Below are 7516 nucleotides of genomic sequence, written 5' to 3' on the forward strand. Positions count from 1 at the left end.
CTTTTTCCCTAATTTATTAACCTAAAACAACATTGTCTTTAGATAAACCACACAACTATATTATAGGTCACCACTGTCTTTTCCACGTAGATAAATTTGATTGCTATATTATCGTGGGTTTCATCAGAAAAGCGACGGATGGGACAAATGCAAAAATCTGAAACTTAACGATTTACCGTTCCAATTTGAAATATAATGAGAAAAACCAGAATTTGACATTTTTCGTGATTTATTTGGCAATGTACCCTTAAATTAACACCGAGGTAGATATTTAAAATATTTATATGGCTTAAACGAACAATGTAGTTAGATGTATGATATAAGAGTTGGAGAGAGAGATTTACCAGATTGGAAAATTGGCTGTAGGATTGAGTTGGCGTAAGATTTGCAAAACTTTAGTGCAATTCAACACTTGTGCAACAAGACAATATCTACCATTGGCCGATGAATTCTCAAAAGCTAAGATATGTGCAGTCGCAACATCTCTCACATCAACATATACAAAGTTTCCACCATGGGTTGCATTGCTATATCCTACAATTAATTGAATAATCAATTAAACCCTTAATTCAACTATATTGTATTAAATTATTAGTATTAATTACCTTGTGTAATCAAAGTAAGAAAACATTGCAAGGTTTCATTGAGAGTTGGCTGGAGAAGTGGGCTAATCACTAACCCAGGATTCATGACTACCAAATCAATGCCATTTTCTTGTGCAAATTTGAATGCAGCTTCCTTCGCCAATATTTTTTATAAAACATACCATTGCTGAACACAGAAGTTTGTAAATTTTCATACACAAGTTTGATTCATGAATATTAGGAGTTAAAATGGATTTCGAAGCATACAAACTGGAAAAATTGATTAGCACTAAATATATTTTGAGATGCAAGCTGATATATTTAACGAACTGATATTAATGAATTAACGAACAGATATGGTTCTTGATTCTCATATGTATGATTATTTACTTTCGTCAGTGAAAAAATGTTCCATTTTTCTATTTCGAAACGTCCATGATTTAAAGTCTCATTTAGTTTTTTCCACTTTAGGTAAGTGGATCTATATTCAACTAAATCACTATGCTCATAAAACATATATAAGAGTGTGGTCCACATTCCATTAATTATTTTTATTCACAAAGTCAAATAGTTTCTTCAAAATTGTGTCGAGGAAAAATGAGAGTATGAGACTATAAATGACGGAATTCCACCGTGAGAGTATATACTATAGTAATAAAGATATGCAGAAATTAAGCTGAAGCAAGGATATAGTAACCTCCATTTCTTGAGCAAAGATTGGATCAAAAAAGCAAGTTTCATCAATCAAAAGGTTAGAGATTTGGGTGGGTTTCTTGAAGGCAACAGTAGCCATAGAAGAGGTTAAGACTACTCTCTTCACAGACTGTGCCTTTTTGCATGAACCAAAAACATTTAGTGTTCCTTTCACTGCTGGTTCTATAAGTTCCACCTGCATCCCATCATCAAATTCTTTATTTTTTTTTTCATTTCTCTTTCTTTTTCCAACAACAAAATAAATTAAGATGGTTAGAAATGGACCTGAGGGTCATTAACATGATCAAGTATAACAAGAGATGCAGTGTGGAAAACAACATCACAACCATCAATCACTGAATCAAATGATCCTTCATTCATTAAATTAGCTTCACACAAATGAAGTCTTTCTTCAGCTCCTTCAAGCGCCTTCAGATGCTCTACTTTACTTGGATCACCTATTCACCCATACATACATCATAAATATCTTACTATTAATATAGGGAAAATTTGAAAAAAAAAACATGAAATTTGGTCAATCCTGTAACTTTAAAAAGTCAATTATATCATAACTTTAACATATTTCTAAATTGTCCCATTGATTTAAATTTGAGAGAAAATTAGCTATTTAGAAGCTGAAATCATAATTATTTTGCAAAATTGCTATATCACTCATGGAAGCCAAGAACTTTAACATGAAAATTATAAAATATACTGATTGAAATTACGCTAAAGTACTTTGACTTCCAAATTCATATTGAGAGTTCAAAGAAAACGTCTTTTAAGTTGAGGACACATTTTCCCACTATATCTTAATCTTTTATCTTTTTTGATACATTTTTATCTGTGTCCTTTAAATGTAGTTCAGACACCAAAGTTGAAGACGCTTCAACCGTAGTTGGTATATTATATTTAAAAATACAACATTCTTAACTGACCAAAAATATCCTTTAGACAGTTTTTACAGTGTCATAATCATTACCATCATGTTTAACTTAATATAATTTCGTAGTTGAGTTAGCTTAAGATAATTTCGGTTATTAGCTGGTGAGTAAACTTTTTCAATGAATTAACTTGAAATTGTAGGTACAACTTACTCGTTGATGACTTGGTACTAATATTTGTGTTATTATTATTTTTTTTATAAATAAATAAATTTAAATTTAAAGGCCTTGCCAATTCATACACAATATTTGTGTTATTATAAGAAAATGTGTAGAAGTTGAGGAGATAGAAAAACTGAGGTTACGAACAGTAGCCTTGACAGTGTAATCACGATGGAGCAAGAGTTTAATCAGCCATGAAGCGATTAACCTGAAGCTCCGGTGACGCACACCACCTTATCGCCCATTCTTATCTCTTGCTTTGTGTATGAATGTATCCCTATATATATATTTATATATTGATGTTCCTATCTTACTTATAAGCTTTGCCCCAGAATTATTTCTCTACCCCATCTTCTTATTTTTTTCGACAGGAAATGAAGTCCACAGACTTCCCTCTATAATTTATTGCGTCTCACGACGTGGCATAAATTCACATATACGTGTAATCGTTACCACATCTCCTTTGTCTCATTAACAATGTAACTCGATATATGAAGAATGTTCAGGTGACTTAGGTAAAGATGCCTTTACATAAAGTTTATGGATGGAAAGCACAAAAAAGCATAATTCTAGCCGTTTGTGTTGTAAATTCTTTATTTTCCTAATATTAGAGAAGAAATTTATTTATCACGTACATGGTGTGTCATGTATCACTATTTGTTGATTAAGTTAGTGGAGAATAATAGACGTTTTTCTACATTATAAGCAGATAGGTGGATTAATGATTAAAGAAAATATCACTAATTGGTATTTTGTTACAAGTAAGTGATATTTTCACCTAAGATAAGTGTGGACAATTTATCGTCAATAGTTGGTGGTATTGATATGAAGTCACTTTCTATCACGGATGACCGAAGTGTGGATGACCAAAGTGTGGTATAACACTGAATAATCACAATGAGATAAAAACTTCTTGCTTGATTAACCATATGAGATCTATGTATTTATTTATCTTTTAAAATTTACCAGTAACAATATTGAATACGATGTTGGCCATACGCTAGTTTAATTTGTTAATAAATGTGAGTTTTCTATCACCTAATACCATGACCTCTTGGGTAATCGTGATGGAAAGTAAAATTGAGTACGGTGTTGGTCCACGTGTCCACATTGGTCCATACGTGCACATTGATCGGTACGTCCAAATTAAATATGAGAAATCACATTTAGATATATGGTAGCAAGTATAATTTTTCATTATGATAATAAAATTGAATACTCCCTCCGTCCATAATTACAATCAAGTTTGATCGGCATGAGTTTTAAAAAATGTACTAGTAGAAAGTGGATGGAAAATGTTTGTGAAAGGTGAGTCCTACTTTTATATAGTCAAATGTGAATGAAATAAAGTTAGTAGAATGTGAGATCCATTAACAAAAGCAAATGGGACGATTATTGGTGGACGGACGAAAATAGCAAAATGGGACGATTATTGGTGGATGGAGAGAGTTCTTCATACTAGAAATTAGACAAATTCTAAATATGGAAAGTTTTAAGCCATTACTATCTCTACCTATCATTCTAAATGTAGACCTCACAATCCACTGACGCCACCTTTGTAAATAGAAGACTTGCATATGTTTAGCATAATGTGAAATTTCAACAAACTCGTTTCCTTGATATTTATATTTAAGTTCACTATGTAAGATTGCAAGATAAGATTTTTGAGATTTTTGTGCGAAGTTCTATTTCATATTATTTTTGAGCTTCAAAATCATACAAAACGATTGAAATATCTAAAGTTCTCATATGAAATCATGTGTCATGTTATTCATCATTAAGACAACGTGATATTCTCAATGTGTTTCTTATTAGCTCTATCGATTAAATACAAACATAGTGCTAATATATGTACATGCATAAAAATTGTTTAATTAAATGTGTCGTGATTAATGCATGCTTTGAAATAAACATCGAATCTGTATTTGTGAACGGGGTGTGATTTTGTAGATTTGGGCTGCGCTTATAAGGGGATTATGAAAGGCCCATTTACAAAATACATCCAAAATGACCCGGCCCGTTCCCCAGAGTCTCCCGAGTTGACTCACTCATTTGTGAATCGCCCTTCATTATTCAATTCGCAGCCAACTCTTTTCATCTCCGAGCTTGCCTTTTTCACAGCACTCCTCTTTCTGAATGCGTATTTCGGTGTGTGTGGTTGTGGATTTTGAAATTAGGGCATTTTGGTGAAACCTGGCAATGATTAGTGTTGGAAGTTTGAAATGGAATTGCATTTGTTTCGTTGCTTTTTCCCTTGTTTTGTGGGACAGCTTTGTTAAAGGTGAGATTTTACTGTTTCAATTTTGCAATGTGCTTTGATTATTATTTTATAATGGAAAACAATTTGAAAGTATTGGCAGAGAAAAAAGAGTAATGTTGATGGTAGTTGTTCCAATTTACATTAAGCTGAACAGTTTGCATTCGTTAGCTTCTCATTCATTCATATTGATGACTAGCTTGTTAAATTCTTTCATTCGATTAGCAAATCTTTTGCTTGTTATATAATGGGTGGTAGATTGGAAAATCTTTTGCTTATATAATCGAGTGAGTGAAAATTTCAGAACCAGTTCCCTATTCAGATAGTGAAGCAGTTCTTGAACTAGAATGTAGTAGTAATGTTCCTACCAATGGAGTTCGTTTATATTGGATCTCCTTTAGTGGAATCCATTTCAGGTATTGTCACTTTTGTGATTTATGTATAAGTAACTCATTTTTTTGTTTCCTTTGATTGAAAAAAGGAAAACAAAGCCCCCTTTGGATATTCTATACAACCAGTACCTAAGTAACTTTGTGTTTTCTGTGACAGATGTATGATGTGGTGCGGTCGGGCTGATATCTTTTGTATCACGATACGCTTATGATGCTTTCCAGAAAGGAAAAAGGTTGATGGCTACTGGGGTGGTTTGGAATGATTTGAAGGGAGAGGAGGTCCGTTTTGATGGGCATACCTTTGCGGATCTTATCAGAGGCTTTCTGGACAATGGAAGCAATGTGGGTATACAATGAATTGAGAAGGTCACCTGGGCGCCCACTATGTTTGGCTTATCGTGTCTTGTTAAAAGGGTTAGTCTCGTATCCTGGCTGAATTGGAGAAGGTGAAGGATGAGTTTGTGGACCTCTTCCCTAACATGATTGCTTATGATCCTCCAGCAACTAGCTGAATTGGTTACATGATTGAGAGATGAAGCCTCATTGGTACTACAATGTTGCTCAAGAATACTGCCACTTTGAAGTTTGTTTATCCTCCACTCATAGGTGATCATATTTGATCTTAAAAGTAATGTCATTGATCTTGGAAATGATAGCATTATTCATTCTCATAATAAATTGATATAGATTGCTTGAACTATAATAGAAATATTTGACCAGATACATGAATTATATAGGTATCTCACAGCCTATGAAGTGCTGGCAACTTGTATTTCATACTTGGACATAGTAGGAGTGGTGGTCTGCTTGTACCAGTACGAGTTTGCTGTATCACTTGTCGAATACTCAGACTCGCTCCCGGAACCACTCGGCCGTTTGAGCACGCTGGTCCCGACCGAGAACAGGTAGTGAAACGGTTTAGGAGGTGGCATGACTTCAACTCCTCCTTCCAGCATCTTCACCACAGCGCTCATCGGTGGCCTCGCATCCGGCGAGTCTTGGACGCACCATAGCGCCACCTTCCCCGCTCTCTCAGCCGTCGTCCTATCCTTCTCCTCAATCTCACAAGCTTCCACCAACGCCATCAGCTCGCCCTTTTCGTACTCTTCCCACACCTTCTTCGGGAACCAATTGAGACTCTCTGAATCTCCTCTGCTCATCGCGTTTCTCCTTCTCCCAACTATCTCGAACAAAAGAATTCCAAAGCTGTACACGTCGCATTTGTAGGTTATGGGGAAATTCTTCAGCATAAACTCCGGGGCCAGGTAGCCTAGAGTTCCCCTGCACCCGGTCACGCTCACATGTGTGTCGTCTCTGTTGCAAAGCTTTGCTAGTCCAAAATCCGCAACCTTAGGGTTGAAATTCGAGTCAAGTAGCACGTTACCAGGCTTTATATCATAGTGAATGATCCTCTGCTGGCACTCCTCGTGCAAGTACGCGATCCCCTTCGCCGTCCCAATCGCGATCTCATGGAGCTTCTCCCACTCCAGCTCCCGAGTCTCGCTGAACAAATGCCGGTCCAGCGATCCGTTCTCCATGAACTCGTACACGAGGGCGCTCATGAACTGGTCGTAGCAAAATCCGTACAACTTCACCAAATTTATATGATGAGTCCTCCCGATCGTCCCCACCTCCGCCATAAACTGCTCCTCGACGCTGCTGCTTGCGCCCCGGTTGAGGACCTTGACCGCGATCTTAACCCCGTTAGGGAACTGCCCCTTGTACACTTTTCCAAAGCCTCCGGATCCGAGCACGGTGGAGTAGTTGTCGGTGAAGGTGAACATCTGCTGAGCGGTGAAGCGGATGGGCTGGTCTCGAGCAAGTTCGAGGAAGAACCTTTCCATGGTGGGGGCGTCGGCCACCCAGACTTGGAGGCTGGTCGAGGTTGGCGGGGCGACCGCGGCCTTTAGCTCGGACACAATCTGCTGCTTCATCTTGACGCCACAATAGCAGGAGACGACGACGATGACTAATATGATTACCAAGGTGATGACTACGGCTGCAGGGGAAGATGATTTGCATATTTTGAGATGGATAAAGAGGAATATGAGGTAGTGAATGAGATGATGGATTTACCTGCGCCCGTGTTTCCTCCGTTCTCATTAGGTGGAGGAGCTGACATAGATGATGGAGTATTAACTAAGACCTTAGCTTTGTAACTAATAATGAGCTTTTTTTAACTATGAATGCATCTGTGTTAGTTTTATCCTTGATTGGGCAGTTGACTTGACGGGGTCTTCCCCATTACTTAAATGGTTAAATATTCCCATTTCTATCCCTCTCACAAACACGTGCGCATTGCGTCCCACTCTAATTGAAACATTGTCCACCATGTTATATTCTCAATGTTGTTGGATGTTCAACGATTGAGAAATAGAGTTGGGAGGCTAAGTAGTAGAACCGAAGCTTCCCAGTGCTTTGAAATTGGATGTCAGGCGGTATCTAACAATTAAAATGATACTCTCTTGTCTTTGAAAAGTATGA

General features: G+C 36.9%; 1 pseudogene; it reads right to left on the reverse strand.

Annotated features, from left to right (window-relative positions):
* Positions 1 to 340: 340 nt before the first annotated feature.
* LOC125221128 lies at positions 341 to 7253 on the reverse strand (annotated as a pseudogene).
* Positions 7254 to 7516: the final 263 nt, after the last annotated feature.

Source organism: Salvia hispanica, chromosome 4 (genome assembly GCF_023119035.1).
Source record: "Salvia hispanica cultivar TCC Black 2014 chromosome 4, UniMelb_Shisp_WGS_1.0, whole genome shotgun sequence".
In the NCBI taxonomy this organism is placed as follows: Eukaryota; Viridiplantae; Streptophyta; class Magnoliopsida; order Lamiales; family Lamiaceae; genus Salvia; species Salvia hispanica.